We start from the raw sequence: 22,266 nt of genomic DNA, 5'->3' as shown, positions 1-22,266 counted from the left end.
ATACATTATCTAGATAAGGCTTGGAAAGATGAAGAAGCAGCTTCAGTCACGTCACCTGAATAGGCCTAGGGCTCTTGAGATGAGAAATTTGATAAAGAGATTTAGGATACACTCTAAAGAGAACTGTTCAAGTCATATCCTGATGTTGCAGAGGGAAAGCTGTTTTCAGTTGTGACCAAGGGCAGTGCCTAGTGGCCAGAACAGAGCTGAATCACCAACTGACCTGGCAATGAATTTTGAATAACAGTTAAAACTGGATTTAATGAGTTAAGAAGTATCAAACTGGTTTAAGTAGCCAGACTGTACTCCAATCACTCTGGATAATTTATATACTGAAATTTCACTGCAGAACCAAGCCATGCTGAAATCTAAGTGACTGACTGCCCTGAGCTAACAAGACCCAGAAAAGAGGGGAAATTAGAGACTTAATTAATCAATTAAAGGAACAGCCACAGTCCATATGACAGGTGGCGATGCTGAAACTTACCTGTCAGGGAATTCTAGGAAAATACTTTCTAGGGGTTATTCTGATATATTTTTGTCCCAAGAATAAAAAAGATTATTTGAAAATATGAGATCTTTCTAGTTATCTTCAAATTATGCTGTGTCTAGTCTTGAGAATGAACTGAATGGATCAAAATGCATCTTTTTCCCCCAACGCACACCAAAATCCAATGTGTAACTGCAGCATAAGTGAAAAGTTTTAAATATATTTTCCTTCAAATAAAATTTTCCCCACATCTGAGGTTAAACCAAAGAAACATAGGTCCCCATTCTTTATTCTCTTTCTTTCTACCATAATTTTTCTGTTCTTCCCTACAGGTAGAGGTTCATGTAGCCATTTAGGTTTGATGAGCAATGGTATGTTTTTGATTGCTTATACTTCAAGTGACTTTTTTTTAAAAAAATTATCTTTAATTGGAGGAAAATTGCTTTACAATGTTGTGTTGGTTTCTGCCATACAACAATATGAGTCAGTCATAGGTATACGTACATGCCTTCCCGCTTGAGTCGCAACCACCTCTCTAGGCTGTCCCAGGGCACTGGGTTGAGCTCCATGTGTTACACAGTAACTTCCCACTAGCTCTCTGTCTTACACACGGCAATGCGTATGTTTCAGTGCTATTCTCTCAATTCATCCCACTCTCTCTTTCCCCGTCTGTGTCCACAAGTGGGTTCTCTACAGACTTCATGTGACTTTTAAACTGTTTTGTCAGTTGTATGGTTAAACTCCAAATACATTTTTCTTTGAGTTCATCTTCCCCCAAGACCAATTCTATTTTAAAATGCAGGTTTTGTTTGTTTTTAAAACAAAGCTGTTAATTGAAGCCAGTGGTTAACATAGGCACAAAGTTTTGATTTTAGAATGTAGAAAAGATTTGGAACTTTATTATGACCCAATGACTTGGGTGGTAGAAACTGCTCTCTAAGCGAACAAAAGAAAACAGGGCATATGACACTGTGCTATCTCAGAAATGGGAGACTGGTATCTGTGTCAAGTGTCAGTAAAAGATGGCGTCTGGTCCAGAGACAGCCATCAACCAGATAAAGAAAACCTGAGAACATTCCCACACTTTTATTTGGTGCCCTGCCCCCATGCACTGTGGTGGGATGAAAACCCAGGGGGCAGTCAGACAAGGGAGGAAGAGATGGTTCACATTGCAGGTAATAAGACAAGAATTTCATAAACATACACTTGGCACAAGAAGTGTAGGTAGAAATTGACATGTAAGTCTAAGGGAGCAAGTGGAGTGGGTAGGGGTGATGGATAAGGCTTTTGCTGAGAAGGGAACAGCTACATAGAAAAGCTGCCACACTTTGGTCTCAACTGCTTCTCAGTCTTGATTTCACACTGCTTCTTCCCATCATGGTTTTAACAACCACCAACTTTCATTATAGAGCATTATTGAAGAAAAAAAAGAGTCACAGTATAGCTGATACCTAAAACTTTCATCTCCAAGGCAAACTGAAAATTCATGTCCCTCTCCTGCCTCCTCCAATTTCCTTCCCAAACACGAACACATGTGTGTACATGATGTTCAAGCTATTTAGTCCTCTGTGACTTCTTTTTTCCCCCACCATGGGGTCACTGATGCTCATCTGTAAATGTTTCCTGTCCCTACAGAATGGCCCCATTCAGACACCATGTATATTGATACAATCAGTGGGTATTCATGGAGAAGAACCTGCAGGTGGCTGTGATCTCCCTTGGTGTCTGCAGCTTCCAGGGGTTCTAAATTCTTTCACTAGCCCACACTAGACTTTAGCAATTTCCTAAAAAAAAAAAATTATCTGTAGCCTTCTTACCTGCTTGTGCTGCACCTGGAGTTACTTCCTTTTGTGCTCTGCCACAAGTGAGACAATGTTCTCAGCTTCTCTATCCTTGGAGGTTACTGTCTTTCTTTTGATTTCAGTGTACTTTTTTTTTGCCCTGTGATATCAGTCGTTTGATGGGCTGAAGAAAAGGAATGATTATGTTTATTACCTGGTTTTCTCTTTTCTTTTTATTAAGGTGGAAATAATATTCTTTTCAGCTCTCTGTCCTAGATAGAAGTGGAATTATGCTTACTTTTAAATATAGTTTATTTGGGCTGATGGCAGGATAATATGCAGATATTCCTAAAAAGTAGTTACAAATGTTAGACACACAACATGAAAATTCAGATGTCACCTGTAGATGTGGTCATCAAAACGGATAGAATAGATGATATTTTAGGGGAAGAATAAACTGGTTAAAAAAAAAAAAAAAGCTAATGGAGACAAAATGAAATAATTGAACTTACTGTAAAAAGAATGTTTGTGTATCTGTGTGTATTTGACAGGAAGTGGATGGTTGAACAAAATAATAATTATGCTTTCTTTATAGACTACTACCATTCCAGTTTTATATTTGTTTCCTGCCATCTGAGCCTTTTAGTTAAGTAGAACTATTCCTAGAAAATCATCTCCAAGTTTTTCCTCTCTTCCTTCTTAGCTAGTTTATATTGATGCATCCTGGCTTTATCAGCAAAAAAAAGAACTCACTAATTCTTTTATTTTTTTCATTCAAATTTCATTAATTATTTAAAGTGGTGCCGCTCCAAATAGCTAAAGACTAACAAGAAAACCTAATGGTGATTCATTAATTTCCTCCACCAGAGTCACATCTCAGCCCAAGGGCTCATGATGGCAGCAGCATGAGGTTAATTCTGGAAACACAGGCTGCTTGCCCAAGAATGGTTAGTTTCACTGCTCTGCTCTTCTGAGTGGGGAACTCCCACTGTTCGCATATGCAGAATGATAGGTAAGAATTAAGCTTTCTAATTGGGAATTAGGTATTTTGGGCAAAATTAAGGATGATGTAGGTAGGGTGGATTAGGTTGAAATGACACCCCCTACCCCAACAAAGCCGTTAAAATATACACACATATACACACACACTAGATAACAAAGCCAGTATCCACCCTTGAAAACAAGGTAAATCACCAAATATCTGCAGTGTCCTACTAGTTTTCCAGCAATAGTAACATAGTATGAAAATTAAAATAGTTAACTTTAATCCAGACTCAGGTCTGGACTCTGAGTCTAAATACTGGCTGCATCACTCGCCAGCTATATAACCTTGAAAAGTTATTTGATCTCCTCAAGTTTCAGTTTCCTCTCATATTATATAGCAGTTAATAAGTACAACAAACGCGTGTCAAATACTTGCTATGTACAGAGTATTTACTCATTTATTCAGTTATTTTTTATTTTGAGAGTGCACAGAGTTATGTATTTAGACAACAAAGTACCTGTAAATATTTATTTTTTGTTTTAACGAATTGGAAGAAAGATCAGAAGAAAGTACTCTGACTTAAGTGCCAAAAGGGATGAAAAAGAGAGAAAAAGATAAATGGAACACAGAGAATAGGTTTAACTTGCGTAGCTGGAGTCCTAAGAGATAAGAGAGAGAGTTTATTATTGCCAGTCCCTGCTCAAAGTACTTTACAGATGTAACTAATTAAATCCTCATAAAAGCTGTTTAAGTTAGGTACTGTTCTGGCCACATTCATTTTACAGAGGAGGAAACCTTGTCCAGGGCCACTTAGCTCCTAAGTAATGGAGCTGAGATGTAAACTCAAGTAGCCTGGCGTCAGAGTCCACATTCGAAACCAGTCCAAATCGGAGGACATTATATGTATTAATTCATGAAATGCTCACCCAAAAACCCTGTGAGATAAGTCCTATCATTATCCTAATTCTGTGGGTGAGAAAGTTTAGGTAATTTGCCCATGATGACACAGCCAGCTGGGCTTCCCCAGTGGCTCAGCAGTAAAGAATCTCCCTGAAGTGCAGCAGATGTGGGAGACACAGATTCTGTCCCTGGGTTGGGAGGATCTCCTGGAGGAGGGCATGGCAACCCACTCCAGTATTCTTGCTGGGAAAATCCCATGGACAGAGGAGCTGGGTGGGCTACAGTCCATGGGGTTGTAATGTGTTGGACATGACTAAGCAACTGAGCATGCACACGAGACACAGCCAGTCAATGACAGGGCCAGGGTACAATCCCAGGCAAGCCTGCCTCTAAAGCCCTCAGTCAAATCATCATGCAACATCCCCTCTCGCAACAGCACCTACATTAGAGCATTTTTGTGAGAATTAAATGGTATACAATATTTAAAGCACCTAGCCCATTGCCTGGTACACAGTAAGATGATGTTCTTACTACCAGTCCTATTTACTGGTTGTCCTCTGATGGCTTGTACTCTTGCCTGGAAAATCCCATGGATGGAGGAGCCTGGTAGGCTGCAGTCCATGGGGTCGCTGGGAGTCGGACATGACTGAGCAACTTCACTTTCACTTTTCACTTTCATGCATTGGAGAAGGAAATGGCAACCCACTCCAGTGTTCTTGCCTGGAGAATCCCAGGGATGGGGGAGCCTGGTGGGCTGCCGTCTATGGGGTCGCACAGAGTCAGACACGACTGAAGCAACTTAGCAGCAGCAGCAGCAGCAGCACAAGGAAAAATTGCAGTGAGGTAGGAATAGCAGGAATGTATAGAATCGTATCTGATATGATACCCTTGCACTCTTGGTCTCACTGCATAAGAAGAGGGCCTTTGCTGGACAATCTTTGTATCCCTTTTCCTTTACCTCCAAGGCCTAACCATAACAGAACAGGTGACCTGATGCCAGAAAAACTGCAGGAAAAGGGGAAGGCCCATACATATTCTGCTGGGCGTTTAAAAATTTGATAGAATTCCAATCAATCTTAATATTCGGCAAGGTAACAGAATACCATGTCCCCCTTCCCAAATGATGCCAAAGTATTTATAACACTAAGAGGTTTTGTATAATCTTTACTCTGTGCCAACTACTTTTCTAAGTGAATATGTGTTAATTTACATATTCCTTAGAAGAGCCTTATGAGGTGAGTGCTATTATTCTGTCCATTTTGTACATGAGGAAACTGAGGCCCACTTCCCAAGACCACACAGTCAGTAAGTGATAGAGCTGAAATTTGAATCCAGTTTGGGTCTAGAATCCAAGCTCTTTTGTTCCTTTCACATTAGTACTAGATTTAACATTCTTTCCACATCGCTAACAAAGTGGAAATGAAAGGTTAAATATATAATTTAAAATACAAAGAGGGCATTTTTTATGAAGTTTTGGAGTCCTCCCAAATTAAGGATGCTTTCCATCTTTTTCCATTAATTACATTCTAATTCTTTTACCTCGAAGGCTTTCAACCCTTCACCAAAGGTGAAACTCTTGATAAAATGTTCTGGATCCCTTCGGGAGGGTTTGCTTGGTTATGAAGTGCTTGGGTATTGTCCTGTTGTTTTTTTTTTTCCAAGCTGCACGGCTTTTGGAATCTTAGTTCCTTGACCAGGAACTGAACCTGGGCCATGGCAGTAAAAGCAGTGAGTGCTAACCAGTGGGCTGCCAGGCAATTCCCCTACCTCCGCCTTTTATTACTTTTCCTAGGGTAGAAATTGTTGGCACATACTAGCAACCAATGACAACCTCATTTTCCCTTATTTGGAATCCTGAGAGATCAATTTCTCCTATTTATGAAGAAATATATATAATATAATATATACTGTATATTATATATTGTAGGGCTCACATGTTTCTCTTCCTTGGTGCAAATATACAGCTTATTCTTTTTTTGGAAGCAACACAGAAAAATTTACTCTATGTGGCTAAATAGCAGTAGACAATCGTCATGGTCTGCTGATCCCATCTGCTTCTCGTGAGAAGAACAAAGGTCTGTGAGGAATTTGCCCACTCCTGTAGGACGTTTTCCTGAGGGTTTTATGTAACCACATGTTGTGCTTGTTGACTGCTCAGTGGTACTGGATTGAACAATCTAGGCTGAAATGTAACACAGAGATTAATCCATTTTTCAAATTCATTGCCAGTTCAGAATATTTCTATAGATTAGATTTTATAATACAAACTATAAATATAAGTGTATACTATTTTGTAGAATTTTAAGAGATATTCATGAAGGACTTGAAAAATTAAGGACAGTATAATGCCAAAACTTTCTCTTTGGATAGTTGTGGTTATTTACTAATGTCAATTTGTTAATACTACGTCTGATGCTAATGGTAAATTCTCTGAAGGTAAGGTTTTCATTTTATAGCCCATAGTGAGCCTAATATAATAATTTGGATGTACTAGGTACTTCATTTATATTTGTTGGACACGTGGTGATTAAATAAATATAAATACAAATAGATAGATAGATCCTCTTGCTTCTGCTTCTCTGGAGAGCTCTAACTGATACACACCCTCATACTCAGGTCCAAAGTGGCATCTATATTTCAGCAGCACCATGCAGAAGGGCCTGTAGGAAGAGCCAAGAGCAAGCTCCAGGTTTCTCTTGAGAGGTTCCCGGAAACTGCCAACAAGGATATTCCCACTTACATTCCATTAGCCAGAGCTTAGCCACACAAGCCACATGAACTATAAACAGGGATGGAAACTGTCATCTTTATGTATGCCTAGCTAAATGTTCTAATACCAAGTAAGCAAGGAAAATGGATATGGGGTTCAATTAACAATTTCTCCTGTTACCAAACCAAACTCGGGTCCACTTGCCTGAGCACGGTGAAGTCAACTACTGACCTGGGGTTGTGAGGAAGGAAAGTACAGTGCTTCCTGCAGGGAGCCAAGCAAGGAGTTCAGGACAACCTGTGCTCAGAAAGCCCAAACTCCCCAATAAGGTTCAGGAAAGCATTTTTAAAGCCCAAGTGAGGAAGGAGGTTTGCAGAGTGTGTGATCGGGTTGTGCACAATGCTCTGATCAGTTATTGGTGAGGTAATAGAGTAACGTCACAGGGGTTAACATTATCAGTCCTTAGGCTCTAGGAGGCCATCAGGTAGTTAATATCTTCCATTTGGTGTGAGTTTTCAGCCTGTAAAACAACTCAAGAAATGTGCATTAGATACTGTCATCCAGGTACTTCAGAGACTAACTAAATTTGTTTTTAAAAATGAAATTTTACTTCTCTCAACGTAATTTTAAAGAGTTAAATAATAATGAATTCTTGGGTGAGAGGTTAAATTATTGTAACAAAGATAATGCTGAATACAAAGGCTCAAGTAAAATAGAAATTTATTTTTCTGTCATTTAACAGTCCAAGAGGGTGGGTAGCTCTGTTTCAGAGTCATCCGGGGACCCTTCTACCATGTTACTCCCAAATCCTCCTGAAGTATTTTTCTTTTCTGCATGGTTGAAACTAGCTCACCACCAAGTCTGAAGGAAGAGGAAGCGAGGAACACCGAGCAGCTTCCTTTTAAGGACATAAATTCGAAGGAGCCTCCTCTCTCTTTTCATATCCACTGGCCACGTTATCTGAAAGGGGAGCTGGGAAACAGTGTTTAACTAAATATTCATGTGTCCAGCAAAAATTCAGGAGGTTCTATTACACAAGAAAAAGGAGAAGAATGAATATTAGCAATGATCGTCGGCCCTGTCCCAGGTGCCTGAGGCCTTCCTGCAATGCCTGCTGGCTCTCAGCTATCCATTTCTAAGAATGAGGCACTGGGGCCTCTGGAAGACTGAGCTGTGGTAGTGAGCAGTACGTGGGCAGATTTAAGCTTCACTGTTTGTTCACTTGACAGCTTTTTCCTTGTATGTGTTAAACTTCTAAATGTCAATATTTGTAAGGCTTTTCTCTGGGGCTGATCAGTTTTTCCAGAAAATAGTCTTCCAGTTCTGCCTAAGGACTGATGTATTGGTTTCCTTAGGGCTATAGTAACAAATTACCACAAAGTGGGTGGCTTAAAACTGTGGAAATCCGTTCTCTCACAGTTCTGGAAACTGAAAGTCAGAATTCCAGTGTCAGACTTCCTGGTGATCCAGTGGTTAAGACTCCATGCTTCTACTGCAGGGGGCACAAGTTCAAACCCTGGTTGGGAAAGTTCTGCGTGCCCTGCTGTGCAGTCAAAAAAAAAATTCAAGGTGCTGTCAGGGCCATGCTCTGAAGGCTCTAGGGAAGACTCCTTCCTTACCTCTTCTTGCTTTCCAAATAAACTTTTTTCCTCTATCAAAGTAATTTAAAGTACTAAATAGTACTGAATTAGTAGGTGAGAGGCTAAGTTATTTTAACGGATATCCCCCAATACAAGGCTTAAGGATTAGCCATTGTGTTTGATGGCCCCCACTGGAAGGACTTTATTTTTTGGGGCTCCAAAATCACTGCAGATGGTGACTGTGGCCATGAAATTAAAAGATGCTTACTCCTTGGAAGAAAAGTTATGACCAACAAGACAGCATATTAAAAAACAGAAACATTACTTTGCCAACAAAGGTCCATCCAGTCAAGGTTATGGTTTTTCCAGTAGTCATGCATGGATGTGAGAGTTGGACTACAAAGAAAGCTGAGAGCCGAAGAATTGATGCTTTTGAACTGTGGTGTTGGAGAAGACTCTTGAGAGTCCCTTGGACTGCAAGGAGATCCAACCAGTCCATCCGAAAGGAAATCAGTCCTGAATATTCATTGGAAGGACTGATGTTGAAGCTGAAACTCCAATACTTTGGCCACCCAATGCAAAGAACTGACTTACTGGAAAGGACCCTCATGCTGGGAAAGATTGAAGGCAGGAGGAGAACGGGACGACAGAGGTTGAGATGGCTGGATGGTATCACCAACTCAATGGACACGAGTTTGAGCAAGCTCCGGGAGTTGGTGATGGACAGGGAAGCCTGGCATGCTGCAGTGAATGGGATCGCAAAGAGTCTGACACGACTGAGCGACTGAACTGACTGATTGGAAGGACTGATGTTGAAGCTGAAACTCCAATGCTTTGGCCACCTGATGTGAAGAACTGACTACTTGGAAAATACCCTGAAGCTGGTAAAGATTGAAGGCAGGAGGAGAAGGGGGCAACAGAGGATGAGATGGTTGGATGGCATCGCTGACTCTATGGACATGAGTTTGAGTAAACTCCAGGAGTTGGTGATGGACAGGGAAGCCTGGTGTGCTGCAGTCCATGGGGCTGCAAAGAGTTGGACACAACTGAGTGACTGAACTGAACTGACTAGATGGCTCCCAGCAATCTTTGATTGATGGCTCCTGGCAATCTTTGGAATTCCTTGATTTGTAACTGTATCACTTCAGTCTCTGCCTCCATCTTCACTTGGTCTTCTTTTTAAAAATTATTTACTTATTTCTTCAACCATGTCAGGTCTTAGTCGTGGCATGTGGGATCTTTTGTTGTGGCCCATGGACTCTCTAGTGGTGCGTGGGCTTAGTTGCTCTACGGTATGTGGGACCTTACTTCCCTGACTAGGGATCAAACTCAAGTTCACTGCATTGCAAGGCAGATTCTAAACCACTGGACCACCAGGGAAGCCCCTTCACTTGGTCTTCTGTGCATGTGTCCCTGCATGTCCTCTCCTCTTATAAGGACACCAATCACTGAATTTAGAGCCCACCCTAATATAGTATGACATCGTCTTAATCACATCTGCAAAGACCCTATTTCTAAATAAGGTCATATTTTAAGGTTCTGGGTGTACATACATTTTTTTGAGGACACATTTCAATCAACTATAATAGGTATTGGTGCCTATTTTCCTGGAACTAGGGGAGGGCAAGGGGGTCCATTAGATTTGCTTAGTCTCTTCTGTTAGCCCTTTGTTTTCCTACTTCACCCCTAAGCCTGGACAAAAGTCAGGGCCTCTTTGGTTCGGGGTCCCCATATAGTGGTGGTATCTTGATGGAAGTGTTTGGGAATATGGTATGGGTGGAGGATGGGGGGTAGTGGATGTGGAGTCATAAATTACATGGGCTTGAAAAGGGAACCTAGGAAGTCTAATCATTTTCTGTCCAGATTTTTCAACCAATCCTCCTTACAGCCCCAAACTTTACTCTGCCATTTGTTATATCTTGGACAATCAAGGAGAAGCCTTTCCATGGTTCTAGGGTTGAGTTTCCTGCATTCTCTTTAATACCTTCCCTTCCTGAAGCTCTTCCTCCACCAACTTCACCCCCAGCAAGCACTTAGGTTTTGGCCTAATCCACACTGCAAAGTCTATTGACACTTCTTCTTTCTTCCCCATGGTTAGGCAGATGTTCAAATTATATTAAAAGATAAAAGAAAGGTTGAGTTTGTGTGGGCTCATGAGAATCACATGAGATATTTTGTCTGAAAACACTAGGCATATGATTGTCATACAGAAAGAATTTGAAAGATATTACTTGAATCTGAATTTCTTACAAAAGGGATGTTTGCAGAGCAAATTATCATGTCTTAATTATCTTTTCTGTAAATCTAGATGTTCATATGTTGAATTTGTATCAAGCAGGCTAATATTTTAAAGTTTTCCTCTTTCATTTAGAAATATTCTCATAAAAATGTATAAATATGTTTTAAGGAATCTTTAATTTAGAATAATAGGGCCAGATAAATTTTATAATATTAATTTGTTTTTAAATGAATGATACTTTTAATATGACATTTGATAACTATAACATTGGAAAAATACATTGCCTGAAAATTTTCATATGCAAGGGAGTGTTGGTCTAGTCATTAAGTCATGTCTGACTCTTGTGACCCCATGGACTGTAGCCTGCCAGGCTCCTCTGTCCATGGGATTTTCTAAGCAAGAATACTGGAGTGGGTTGCTATTTCATTCTCTGGGGGTTTCATCCCAACCCAGTGATCAAACCCAGGTCCCGTGAATTGCAGGCAGATTCTTTATCGAGTGAGCCACCAGGGAAGCCTTAGCACTAAAAAGTTGTTCAGTATATTTAAGATTCTTAAGGAATCAACAGATTTATAATTCTAGTTAATGTGGTTATACAAATGCACTAATATTTAGAAGACGATACTACTTTAAAACTTTTAAAATAAATTAATTAAAATCTCAGAATATGCTAGTTAGGAAAGAAAGATATTAATAGTAATTAGTGTAGTCATTTGAAACTTTTCCATCAAATTCTCAGTTTTACTTATGATAATACATTGATATGTTATTAAAGAAAAAAAAGTTACTCATATAAATTACAAGTCAATTTAGCCTTTAATTAGGAAAATACTTAGTACTTAGATACTTTGTTTTCCTCTTTTGTACACAATTCAACATTTCTATTCACATCTTTTCTTTAAAGAAAAGTCTAATAGCAAATCATTTAACTTGGGGAGTGTATTCATCTCATTCCCACTGCTTCCCCCTAATTAGGCCAGAGAATACTGTCATTCAACCATATGATATAAATCTCAAAAAAGTCTGAGTGATTATGGGTTTGTTAATCACTAGACCATTCAGGTATGACCTAAATCAAATCCCTTATGATTATACAGTAGAAGTGAGAAATAGATTTAAGGGATTAGATCTGATAAACAGGGTGCCTGATGAACTATGAATGGAGGTTCGTGACATTGTACAGGAGACAGGGATCAAGACCATCCTCATGGAAAAGAAATGCAAAAAAGCAAAATGGCTGTCTGAGAAGGCCTTACAAATAGCTGTGAAAAGAAGAGAAGCAAAAAGTAAAGGAGAAAAGGAAAGATATACCTATTTGAATGCAGAGTTCCAAAGAATAGCAAGGAGAGATTAAAAAAAGCCTTCCTCAGTGATCAATGAAAAGGAATAGAGGAAAACAACAGAATGGGAAAGACTAGAGATCTCTTCAAGAAAATTAGAGATACCAAGGGAACTTTTCATGCAAAGATGGGCATGATAAAGGACAGAAATGGTATGGACCTAACAGAAGCAGAAGATATTAAGAAGAGGTGGCAAGAATACACAGAAGAACTGTACAAAAAAGATGTTCACGACCCAGATAATCATGATAGTGTGATCACTCCCACTCACCTAGAGCCAGACATCCTGGAATGTGAAGTCAAGTGGGCCTTAGAAAGCATCACTATGAACAAAGCTAGTGGAGGTGATGGAATTCCAGTGGAGCTATTTCAAATCCTGAAAGATGATGCTGTGAAAGTGCTGCACTCAATATGCCAGCAAATTTGGAAAACTCAGCCATGGCCACAGGACTGGAAAAGGTCAGTTTTCATTCCAATCCCAAAGAAAGGCAATGCCAAAGAATGCTCAAACTACTGCACAATTGCACTCATCTTACACACTAGTAAAGTAATGCTCAAAATTCTCCAAGCCAGGCTTCAGCAATACATGAATGGTGAACTTCCAGATGTTCAAGCTGGTTTTTAAAAAAGCAGAGGAACATGAGATCAAATTGCCAACATCCGCTGGATCATCAAAAAAGCAAGGGAGTTCCAGAAAAACATCTATTTCTGTTATTGACTATGCCAAAGCCTTTGACTGTGTGGATCACAATAAACTGTGGAAAATTCTAAAAGAGATGGGAATACCAGACCACCTGATCTGCCCTTTGAGAAATTTGTATGCATGTCAGGAAGAAACAGTTAGAACTGGACATGGAACAACAGACTGGTTCCAAATAGGAAAAGGAGTACATCAGGGCTGTATATTGTCACCCTGCTTACTTAACTTCTATGCAGAGTATATCATGAGAAATGCTGGGCTGGATGAAGCACAAGCTGGAATCAAGATTGCTGGGAGAAATATCAATAACCTCAGATATGCAGATGACACCACCCTTATGGCAGAAAGTAAAGAGGAACTAAAGAGCCTCTTGATGAAAGTGAAAGAGGAGACTGAAAAAGTTGGCTTAAAGCTCAACATTCAGAAAATGAAGATCAAGGCATCTGGTCCCATCACTTCATGGGAAATAGATGGGGAAACAGTGGACACAGTGGCTGACTATATTTTTTTGGGCTCCAAAATCACTGCAGATGGTGATTGCAGCCATGAAATTAAAAGATGAATACTCCTTGGAAGGAAAGTTACGACCAACCTAGACAGCATATTAAAACACAGAGACATTACTTTGTCCACAAAGGTCTGTCTAGTCAAGGCTATGGTTTTTCTAGTAGTCATGTATGGATGTGAGAGTTGGACTATAAAGAAAGCTGAGCACCAAAGAATTGATGCTTTTGAACTGTGGTGTTGGAGAAGACTCTTGAGAGTCCCTTGAACTGCAAGGAGATCCAACCAGTCCATCCTAAAGGAGATCAGTCCTGGGTGTTCATTGGACGGACTGATGTTGAAGCTGAAACTCCAATACTTTGGCCACCTGATGCGAAGAGCTGACTCATTTGAAAAGAGCCTGATGTTGGGAAAGATTGAGGGCAGGAGGAGAAGGGGACAACAGAGGATGAGATGGTTGGATGGCATCACCGACTCGATGGATGTGAGTTTGGGTAGTCTCCAGCAGTTGGTGATGGACAGGGAGGCCTGGCGTGCTGCGATTCATGGGGTCGCAAAGAGTCGGACATGACTGAGTGACTGAACTGAACTGAACCCTATATATTGGGGCTCCAGATTCCATAAGACAACAGCAAGGACAGACTAGCTGCTGAGGGGATTCAGTTCCGTGCTGGAACCTGGCAACCTTGCCTATACCCACATCGGCCACACAAGACTGAAGAAGACTGAACGTCAGCAATCCTGGCAGAGGTCTTGTGATTTTCCCAGAACATAGGAGCACGGGAGGTTTGTGAATTGTTTCTATATGGCCATTTCCTATTCATCCCCTATCTCCAGGGAGAGTGTCATGAAACCATTTCCTGGTTCTGATGAGGTATGAGGCTTTCTGCCTTATCCCAACCCCCACCCCTTACTTAGGGCACAGCCACAGCCTGTAAAACTGCTTAGTTGCAAGGTAGCATTGGCTTCTCAGCAACACGGTGTCCCATCATTTGTGTGGCAGTCATCTGGCCTTTTATGTTTTGGTGTTGCCATGAACAAGGTCCATGGGGAGCTGGCACCTTTATATACTCCTTCTTTTGCAGTCTATGTAAGTCATATATGGTCTGAATCTAATAAAAAGGCTTATTGTTTCTTTCCTGGCTGGTTAGTCAGATCTTGTTTTGTACTCGACAGTAATAAAATAGCTAATAACACAGTTTGCTAACCTGTATATATATCATCATAAATATGTCAGGAAAGATGGATTATCTAATAAATCATTTTTGAACAATTGGCTCTTTAGAAAAAAATGTATATTTCATTTCATACAGTGCCCCCTTGCCCAATTCATATAGATAAAATAGTTAACCAAAGAAAAGAGAAAGAAATGAAACCATGATAAGTACAATGAGAAAATGGATAAATTCTTGAAAATACTTTTAAAAATGAGAAGGCATTTACTATGGTACAAAGTACAGACTACATAGCTCAAGAATGCTGATGTAGTTGACAACATAAAAAATTGAAATGGTAATATGAGAAAAATACCATATATATATTTAAAAGAAAAAAGGCAAACTGGAAAACACATTTGCAACACATAAGACAGAAAAAGACCAGTTTCCATCATATGCAAGAATGTTGAAAAATCAGTAAGAAAAAGACAAAAAGGGAGTGGCAAAGACATTTTGCAGTAACTCTCCACAAATGACCTATAAACACTTGTTAGTCATAATTAAAGAAAAGCAGGTGGACATTACTTTTCAAATACTGGACTGGCAACGATTACAGTGCCCAGTACTGCCAAGAGTGTAGGAAATAAACACTCCTGCACAGTTGGTGGGAGCATAAGTTTGTGTGATCTTTTTTAGAAGACAGCGTTGGCAATTATTAAAAAAAGGTAGCAAGGAATTCTCTGGTGGTCCAGTGGTTAGGACTCTGTCCTTTAACTGCCTGGGCCTGAGTTTGATTCCTGGTTAGGGAACTAAGATCCTGTGAGCTGTGTGGTGCAGCCAAAAAAGAGAAAGTAACATATGTTTACCATTTCACCTAGAAACTTGCTTTCTAAGGTATTCCTGCATGAGTACACAAAAATGTGCAAAAAGAATGTTTATAACATTCTTTAAACTATAACATTATTATAACAAGGTTTAAATAGTAGCACTATTTATGATAGCAAGAAAACTGGAAACAACTTTAATACCCATCAGTAGGGCGTTGGTTCAATAAATTATGGAGCTTTGATATAAATGGAAAACTGAAAAATATTAAGAATGATGGAAATGTACAGTACTAATATGGAAAGAGTTCCAAGATATACTTTTAAATAAAAATGTAAATTGGCAGAACAGTATGTAAATTATGATCTCATTTGCCTTAAGTACATATTGTACATGCATAGATATATTCTGAATGATTTTGGAAGAAACTGTTAATAATGGCTACCTATGTAAAATGAAACTGGGGACAGGATGCCTGGTGATAAAAAGGAAAACTTGAATTTTCTTTTTGCTATGACTATAGCAAAATAGCTTTTAATAAACTTTTAAGAAACCTTGCTCCTTGGAAGAAAAGCTATGACCAACCCAGACAGCATATTAAAAAGCAGAGACATTACTTTACTGACAAAAGTCCATCTAGTCAAAGTTATGGTTTTTCCAGTAGTCATGTATGGATGTGAGAATTGGACTATAAAGAGAGTTGAGTGCCAAAGAACTGATGCTTTTGAACTGTGGTGTTGGAGAAGGCTCTTGAGAATCCCTTGGGTTGCAAAGAGATCAAACCAATCCATCCTAAAGGAAATCAGTCCTGAATAGTCATTGGAAGAACTGATGCTGAAGCTGAAACTCCAATACTTTGGCCACTGATGTGAAGAACTGACTCTTTGGAAAAGACCCTGATGCTGGGAAAGATTGAAGGCAGGAGGAGAAGGGAATGAGAGAGGATGAGATGGTTGGATGGACATGAATTTGAGCAAGCTCCGGGAGTTGGTGATGGACAGGGAAGCCTGGCGTGCTGCAGTCCATGGGATCACAAAGAGTTGGACATGACTGAGTGACTGAACTGAACTGAAAAAGTTATTTAATGTAAATAGTAAAAACTTATACCACACAAATACTGAATACATTTCTGCTGCTGCTGCTGCTAAGTCGCTTCAGTCGTGTCCGACTCTGTATGACCCCATAGACGGCAGCCCACCAGGCTCCCCTGTCCCTGGGATTCTCCAGACAAGAACACTGGAGTGGGTTGCCATTTCCTTCTTCAATGCATGAGAGTGAAAAGTGAAAGTGAAGTCGCTCAGTCATGTCTGACTCCTAGCGACCCCATGGACTGCAGCCTACCAGGCTCCTCCGCCCATGGGATTTTCCAGGCAAGAGTACTGGAGTGGGTTGCCATTGCCTTCTCCGAAATACGTTTCTAAACTGGTACAAATTCCTAAAAAAATTTTTCCTAAATTATAATCTTCAAACTTCAATTTCAACTTTTCTGTGAGTCAAAGCATTAGGAAGAAACAAAGGCCCAACTCATTTTATACACTACTGGAGAAAAAAGGAATTAAAAACATGGCTTTAATTAGCTTACAATCTTCCTGCTGCTGCTGCTGCTGCTAAGTCGCTTCAGTCGTGTCCGACTCTGTGCAACCCCATAGACGGCAGCCCACCAGGCTCTGCCATCCCTGGGATTCTCCAGGTAAGAACACTGGAGTGGGTTGCCATTGCCTTCTCCATTGTGTGAAAGTGAAAAGTGAAAGTGAAAAGTGAAAGTGAAAGTGAAGTCGCTCAGTCTCCTCCGACTTGTAGCGACCCCATGGACTGCAGCCTACCAGGCTCCTCCATCCATGGGATTTTCTAGGCAAGAGTACTGGAGTGGGGTGCCATTCCTAGTAAAGCATTAAAAAAAAAAAAAAGAAATATTTATTTTCACTAACTCTAAGGATAGAATGGTTTCAGGAAAAGGATGAATCTGTGTTGTAAGAGCCAGAGTACCTGAAAAAGGCCTCATTCTGGCAGTGGGATTTGAACTGAACTTCAAAAAGGAGACAATTTAGTGAAGAGGGTAGTAGCAAGGTCACTTCAGCAACACCCTGGCACTTGCACAGGCATTAACGCAGGAATGGGCTTGGCATTGTGTGGGAAGTGCTTAGACAAAGGTCCCTGTCTGAAATGAGTATATGTTTTAGGCAGTACTGGGAAGTAAAATTTATGCAAGCAGGGTAACTTTGGATTTTGGAGGGCTCTTGTTTCTCAGAAAGAGGAACATGGCCCTGATATCCTAGGCAACGTAGATTCTTGAGACGATGAGTAGCAACATGATGAAAATAATTAGGAATGTTAATCTGCTGGCCTTTTCTAAGACAGATTGAAGTAGGGTGAAGTGGCAGTGGAGAAAGAAAGAAAAAAGTAAAAGTAGAGAAAATGGTTAAAGAAGAAGGATTTAGTGATAGTACAGACATAAAGGACCCAGTGGAGGAATCAAAGGTAGTTTTCATTTCTAGTCTGTAAAAGTCTAGGCTTGCAAGCCTAGAAAAATTTATTAAAATGCTCTAGATGACACTGTCAACTGATGTATTGAAACTAATGAGGATCATATTTCTCCATCCTTGAGTATAATTTGTTCCCTTCAAATTCAGGAATATATAAACATTTTTTTCCCCAGACATTTCTTATGTCATTTCCCCCTCAGTTATATTTGTAAAGACCCAACCCACAATTCCTCTTGCTCTCAGCATTACTTCTTTTTTTCCTCTTAACTTTCCTCTAACTGAATGTTATATCTTCTTTTTCTATCTCTCAATATTATTTCAACTCTGTAAAATCTCATACTCCCAATCATTACTACATATTTGAAGCCACTGGGGACTTATTTTTGTACCAGCCTAGCATAGCATCATGCGGAGTAGAAAGCAATCATCAGGCATGATGGGGATCTATAATTAAATGATGGTGATGGTACTAGTCTTGTTTTGCTGAGATTTTCTTCACAATTTTTGCTACTTCCTCCTCTTAGAGAAATGTCATGAGTTAAGAGTACTTAACTCATGCTTAAGAATTATCTTATAAAATATTATAAAAATATTGTATGTCATGTCACAACCATTTTCTTATAAAAGCTAAAACACAAAACCTGAAGTTCTTTCAGTGAAAATTCTGGAAGGAAAATCTCTAGGAGAAGCCAAGTAAATGACTCTAATTATTTCACCTCCATTTTCATCTTCCCTTGGGAAGATTTGTGCTGTCCCACTTTGAATTATGCTGGGTACCTAACTCGAGTCCAAATGTGAACAATATTTCCTTCCTTGGTTCTCCACAGGACAGAAGAAATAAGTGGTCATGTTGAAAACTTCACTAAATATTAAGATAGAACAAAAAATTGGGGGAAAAGGCAAAAAAAAAACTACCTCAAGTGTAAAAGATGTTTTTTATTATGAGGTAATTATAACCACGGGCTTCCCTCATAGCTCAGTCGGTAAAGAACCCACCTGCAATGCAGGAGACCCCGGTTCGAGTCCTGGGTGGGAAAGATCCCCTGGAGAAGGGATAGGCTACCCACTCCAGTATTCTTGGGCTTCCCTTGTGGCTCATCTGGTAAAGAATCTGCCTGCAATGCAGGAGACCTGGGTCCAATCCCTGGGTTGGGAAGATCCCCTGGAGAAGGGAAAGGCTACCCACTCCAGTTTTCTGGCCTAGAGAATTCCATGGACTGTATAGGTAATTATAACTATACAGCAAGCTTAAAGGATTAGATCAATTTTGCAAGCACAGTTCCCTTCTCTTTCATCTCCCTGCCTCCATATGACAAGGCAACTCATTTACCCTCACAAGAGAGCTCTTCTCATGACATACTGACTCATTCTTGGAGTAAGGTTTAGGAGACTGGTTTAAATGTCTCAGACTAATTAAGGTCTTCTCACACAGTTCAAGTTTTTAGCCTGAGGTGTATACCTTATCTGTAGGGGATTCTTGGAATTCATACAATATCTAAACCTTTCTGGCTGAGGTTAACAGATCTGCCAACTTCTAGAACATTCTGTGAGGAGTGATCTAAAGGGTTATCATCATCACAATATGACTTTAATCATATCACTATAACATATACACACTAACAAAAGAATAGTCCTTTCATAGAAACACACAGGGATGAAGAATGAAAATAAATATCAGCAATCCTGTAGCAGAAAATTAAGACCTTCTATATTCAGTGTTAGAAAAGAATTTAATCATTTTTTTCTTTTTCTAAAAAAATAAAATTAAATGAAAAAGTACATTAAAACTAAATGAAGGTGAGTTAGAATTTGATACTGTGGTTATCACTAACCAGATATATTGACACACTTTGTTCCCCCAATATTTATGTTGATAATAAAGATTATAAGTAAAAGGAAAAAAAATTCAGCTTTTTTTTTTTTTTTCAACTTTTGGCCACACTGAGGATCTTTTGTTGGCCAGCGGGGATCTTAGTTTTCTGCTCAGGAGTAGAACCCTCACCTGCTGCAGTGGAAGCTCAGAGTCTTAACCACTGGACCTTCAGGGAAGTCTAAAAATCTCAACATTTTAATTGAGGAAAATCACATTCTTATGCTTAGATATTTTTCTTTCAAGTGTCAATATTTTAAGTCAAAACACTGCCTATCTACTGTTGGTTTATTAGCAGAGCTTATTGATTTTTAATTAGATTCAATAAGAAGTCAATGGTGTAGAAGGCACTATGCTAGAGAATTTGGTGAATAATAAGAATAAGGCATTTCACTTACCTGCAGGCATTCAAAATTCAGTGGGGAAGACAGAACAACTTTGGAACTATTACCTAAAAATCAGTACTTATTTGCATAATTATCACTTATTGAAACTGTTTTTAGAAATGAGTTTTTTCCTTTAACATGTTATTAATAATTCTTACCTCCATACTTTGCTATGTTGCTCTGGTGAATTTAACATTATAAAGAGCCTTTATTTTATTTAGCATTATTAGGAATATACTTAGTAGAAAGAAAGCATTAGGTGAGTGCTAATGATCTCAATTTATAAATAAAAGATTGCATCATCATTAAACAACTGGATTTGCTTTCTTCTTTTGAAATGCAATGATCCAAGGAGAATTTTTCTTAATATTTCAGATAAGTCATATTTAAATTAAAAATTAAAATACCAGCCAGCTGCAGATCTACAAGCAACAGTTGTACTGTGAAGCCTTTATTATTAGAGACATTAGATACTCAAATTTCAAGTCATAATATTTCAATGTAACATAATGTGTGGTTTCCATTAATAAAATATTTTGTATAGAAATAGCAAAATATTTTTATACAAAGCAGTGGGTCTGTCATCACTTCCATCTGCAAAAGATGAAGATTGTCAATAATAAGTCCTGTTTGCAAGCACATCTTAGGTTCTAATGGTTAGGGAAGCAATAAAGAGTTCAAGGGAGCCGTTATGAAGTAAATGAATAGAATATGTTTTCTCAGATGCTATGTGAGGAGAAACACTTCACAAGATCCAAAGGGAATAAGAAACTTAAATTGAGATTGTCAAGACTAAGAAAGCATTTGTGGAGGCATAAATCCATAAAGCACTTGTAGAGGCACAAATTTATTTGATGATTTAATATGATCATCAAACACAGCTATTAGAAAATCTGCAAGTAGAAATGGGATTCTGTGGGCTCCTGTCTTGGGGAGTGAAACCGCCTGAGTTATTTTACCCCAGGATCCGTTACCTAAGTTGTGCCTCTCCCCTAGAACAGTTCTAAGAGCTGTGATATTCTTTTTTACCCACTCCACTTCTTTCAATGACCTAGTTCCACTTTCCAAATATATAGCACTGATTCCCCACCATTCAACTATTTTATCCTTTAGTCAGTGCTCTCTGTATGTGCTTAGTGCTTGAGTAGGGATATAATGTCCCTGATTTCAAGGAACTAATAATCCACTGAGGGAGGCAAGACATATACATAGTATAAAGCAAGTCAAAGCAGCGTTTATAAAAACTAACATTTTCAAAGAGATAGTATTTTTTTTTTCAGTTTACAAGATAAATTTTACTGAAATCATGGCATCACAGCCTGTCAAAAATTTTGTGAAGGAAGAACTATTACTTCTAGTTTAGAAACCAGGACACTGAATCACAGAGAAGCCAATGCCTGTGTCTAGGGCAACACTGTGAATTAATACAAGAGACAGTCTTTAATTGGGCCTTAGGGATGGTGGAGTGGACGTTCTTGGCTTCATACCAATCTTCATTACTTGCTTTCTCACTATTAAGAGAATTCAGACTTGAGCTTGGATAATAGCTTTTACCATAAACTCTAGTATTTGGGGGGAACCTGATCCCATCTCAAGCTTTAGGAAGATCTATGGTGGTTTAAGCTAATGGTTGGCACATTCCATTTTTCCTGGTCATATTATTGTTCTGTTGGGGCTGAGTGTGGTGGGGTAAGAAGAGACTATGAACCAGTCTGGTTGAATTTTAGGACTCTTATTTGTAATGCTGGGAAGAATTTCTCTCTTCCACAAACAACAGGAATAAAATCAGAATATATCCCAATAATCCTTATGCCATCAATTCTTTCTGATTCTATTTCCCCCACTTTTTGTGGCTGCAGTAAAAATTAAATTGACCTTCATGCCATTATTTTCTTCCTTATGCTTTCTCTAATGTGATTTTTTCTCCCCCTGTGAATCTGAAACCTCATTTGCCCACTTTCAAAGTTTTTTCTTATCAAGAAAAAAATGACTTGGAATGTAAGGATTTAAAAAATAAGTTGATATAAATGAGAACCAAAAACTAATCTTCTTTTTCTGGTGACATGGTAAACATTGTTTCTTTCCCCAACATTTATTTCTGTCTTCCTCTTTTATATGGCAGCCATGTGGTTTGAGTGGACCAAGCTTCTTGCTACAATGATGAATTCAGATTAGTCAGACTTAAGTCATCAGAGCAGTCATGGACTGCCCTGGCCACAGGGATGAATGAGAATTGCTCTAATCAGTGCACAATTTAGAACTCTATTGAAAGAATATGGGAGCAGACTAGCTTAGATATGAAAGTGAAAAAGTGAG

This window comes from Bos javanicus, chromosome 14, assembly GCF_032452875.1.
Source record: "Bos javanicus breed banteng chromosome 14, ARS-OSU_banteng_1.0, whole genome shotgun sequence".
Classification (NCBI taxonomy): domain Eukaryota; kingdom Metazoa; phylum Chordata; class Mammalia; order Artiodactyla; family Bovidae; genus Bos; species Bos javanicus.
This window is presented reverse-complemented; position numbering follows the sequence as displayed.